Source organism: Elephantulus edwardii, unplaced genomic scaffold (genome assembly GCF_000299155.1).
Source record: "Elephantulus edwardii isolate Elephantulus edwardi_28Jun2011 unplaced genomic scaffold, EleEdw1.0 scaffold00010, whole genome shotgun sequence".
In the NCBI taxonomy this organism is placed as follows: Eukaryota; Metazoa; Chordata; class Mammalia; order Macroscelidea; family Macroscelididae; genus Elephantulus; species Elephantulus edwardii.
In genome coordinates this window covers 21,042,232-21,045,581 of record NW_006399760.1, presented here as the reverse complement: position 1 = coordinate 21,045,581, position 3,350 = coordinate 21,042,232, and the positions used below count along the sequence as shown (strand labels likewise).

The following is a 3,350-nucleotide window of genomic DNA, read 5'->3' as shown; positions in this document are numbered from 1 at the left end:
CAAACTAAAGCTCTGAACAATCTCAATCTTTTCACCGTCCATCCTGATGCTGCCAATTAGTCCAGTGTTGAGAATTATTGTCTTCTTGATATTGTGCCTCAATCCATATTGAAAGCTTCAGTCCTTGACCTTCTGCAGCAAGTGCTTCAGGTCCTGCTCAGTTTCAGCAAGCAGGGTTGTGTCATTTTCATAATACTAATTGTTGATAGATCTTCCACCAATCCTGATGACACACTTCTCCTCATAGAGCCCAACCTCCCGGATAATCTGTTCTGCATAGAAGTTGAAAAGGTATGGAGAAGGACACATCCCTGGCATGCGCCTTTCCCAATTTTGAACCATGCAGTGTTTCCTTACTCTGTCCTGACGACTGCTTCTTGGTCCAACTAAAGCTTTCGCATTAGTACGAAGAAATCAGAAATTTGAGTGAGAATGGCTGCACAACTTAAAGAATGTAGTCAATATTACTAAATTGTAAATTAAGAAATTTGAATTTATTATGATCTTTTGTGTATATTTTAAAAATATAGTATAATCTACAAAAATCATCTCGGTTGATTCTACTAGATATTTAAGAGTTAATATTACACAGTGATTAAAAGTATGGACTTGGTAGCTGCTGTTTTGCTAATCACTAGAAATGGCATTGGGCACCATACTGTTTTTGAGTCTGTTTTCTTTGATATAAAATAACATCCAGAAAACTGAGTTGCTGTAATAATAAAGGGTACGGATATGTGCAATACTTAGCTAGTCAGCTAGGTCTAGTTCAGAGCTATTGATCTCTGTGATCTTCTTTTTTGTTCAAGGTGTTCAAAAAAAGAGATTCCCAAGTCTTTCAAATTAAAACCACTGTATATGTAGCCATAAATTCATATTGCTTCAAAGCTTGGCTTGATTAGCCCTCCTTCAGCAAACCTTTGGGAAGATCTTTGATTGTACAGAGCTCCTAGTGATGGTTCCATGCCACTCCTGCTCCTCCAAGCAGTGATCTGCTCCTCCTCCTAGTGATCTGTCCTCAGAATGGGTCTCAGGCTACTTGCCTGAGGTGGGAGAAAACAGAAGATCTCTTAATTTGAGAGAAGAAAAGAAAAAAGAGAACACATTAATTTTTTTTTAAATGAGAACTAAAATTGAACTTGACGTTTTCTAGTTTGGGCTGAAAAAAAATAAACAACAAACCCAAAACAAACAGAAAACTTGGAATTGGCTTATCAAATGTTTTCAAGTCATCCCTTCTAGGGAAGGAGGAGGTAGACCAGTGCAGATTATCCTCAAGGTCACATGTATCCTCACTTTGCTTCACTGCTGCTTGCACTCTGCTGAATTTTAATCCTTCTTTATCTTTACATCAGAGTCTGGATCATTTTCCTTATTTTCTTCTTCCTTATCTGCTTCTTCACTTTCTTCGTTATAATCATAATCATCTTCTTCTACAGCTTCTCCAGTAAAGTGTTACACGCTCATGTAAAAAGTGACAAATTTCAAAGTCTCCAGTGCCATCATACAAGTCTCCACTCTCAGAAATTTCAGAAGGGGCAAAAAAATTAAGAAAGGGTGATTTAGGAAGTGGTTTTAGTCACAGTACTAACTGTTCCATGTCCCTTGCGTTTCAGCTTCTTAATAGTTTTCAATGTGGCATTCTCTTTGTTTTTCCCCAATCTATCTGGCATCCTGTTATTGTTTTTATTGCGTATCTTGGAGTCGGAACTGACCCATAGCTGATCCTCCAGCAGATTTTTAGAGGCATTTAATCACGTGGGAGGAGATTGCCCAAACTTCTCTCCTGTTAAGATGGTGGATTTGAACTGTGTGCCTTTGGGATTGCAGCACAGCTTCTTACCACTAGGTTACCAGAGCTCCCTGTACAACCCATAATTAATGGTTCATCCTAAGAAAAGGTGTGAGAATCATCTGGTCCAGACCTTATCCTGTGTGTCTTTGCCAACACTTCATCTGTGAAATCTTCATTGGACTCAAAGTGAAACTCTTAAGACAAAACCCATTGGCTGGCCAGCACCCAAGAAGTTCATTATGTTCCTGAGCCATATCACTGAACAAGTCAGCATTTGCAAACTCAATCAATCCAAACTTAGGAATACTTTTGGGGTTTTCTTTTTCTTCATCCTTTTACTCATTCTTTAAACTTGGCCTTTTCTTTCAGCTCCCCCGAAGTTCATCCTCCTCTTATGGTTTCCACTCATATTGTTCAGTATGTTCATAAATTGTATTGATGATGTAAAATTGCTTATCAAATAGAGATTCATAGAGAACAGCATATTTTCTTTAAAGACAATGAACTTCCTCAGAAAATTCAGCTTCTGTTTGTGCAAATTAAACTTGAACGTTTTTAAGAGCACTCACTGGTCTCTTAACCGCCTTAGGCAAACTTTCAGTGTATCTTCTTGGTGTGTCTGCCAGCCCACCAACTCTTCCTTGAAGGGCTTCAAGATTCTGAGGATTTTGCTACATCGGAAGAGTAAGCAGACACACTTTAGTTTTGTTTGTTCACCAATTTTTTCTTCTTCACCTTCTTCAAAATCCTTCAAATCTTTATCAAGTTCTGACTATTTTTTGCTGTTATTGTCTGCCATGTTGTAAGAACTCCAAATATCAGAGGTTAAAATCCAAAGCCAGGCGGCTGGAGCTGAATGGGCAGTGACTCAGGCAGGCAGGGGCAGCGGCAGCAGCAGGAGGTGGCTCTGTGAGCAGACAGTGCTAAAAAAATAATAAATAGAATGCGTTAAATTTTGATGATGACTATTTAATCCATTATTTAATCCTGGTGGTCTTCCTCAGAAAATACATCAGACAGCAATGTGTCAGTTGTGCTACCCAAGGTGTTCTGAGAGAAGAATGACTTTCCATAGAGAGATAAGGAGCCCTGGAGGCATAGTGTGTAATGATTGGGCTGCCCCTCAAAAGGTAGGCAGTTCCAATCCATCAGCCATTCCATGCAAGAAAAATGAGTATTCTCCACTGGTAAAGATTTACAGCCTTAGTTACCTGATGAATGGTGGGTATAGGTTGGACTCAACTCACAGAAAGTGTGTGAATATAGAAATATGAGTGTGTGTGTGTGTGTGTGTGTGAGAGAGAGAGAGAGAGAGAGAGAGAGAAATTCTGAGCAAAATTATCTGGTAGAAATATATTATCAATTTTATAGTGCTGTTTGACGACCATTATGATATCAGATTCTCTTTATATACTTCAGTCAAACCAAAGATACACAAAAGACCGGATTCAGGAAACAAATACAAGAATATAGATATCGAGCATTGTATGTGATGGCTAGGTTTTCTGTGTTAATTAGGCGAGGCTTTGTTGCTGTTGTTATGTGCTCTCAAGCC

General features: G+C 38.8%; 1 pseudogene; it reads right to left on the bottom strand.

Moving 5' to 3' along the window:
- Positions 1-1,302: 1,302 nt before the first annotated feature.
- LOC102848580 lies at positions 1,303-2,609 on the bottom strand (annotated as a pseudogene).
- Between the last annotated feature and the right edge of the window lie 741 nt (positions 2,610-3,350).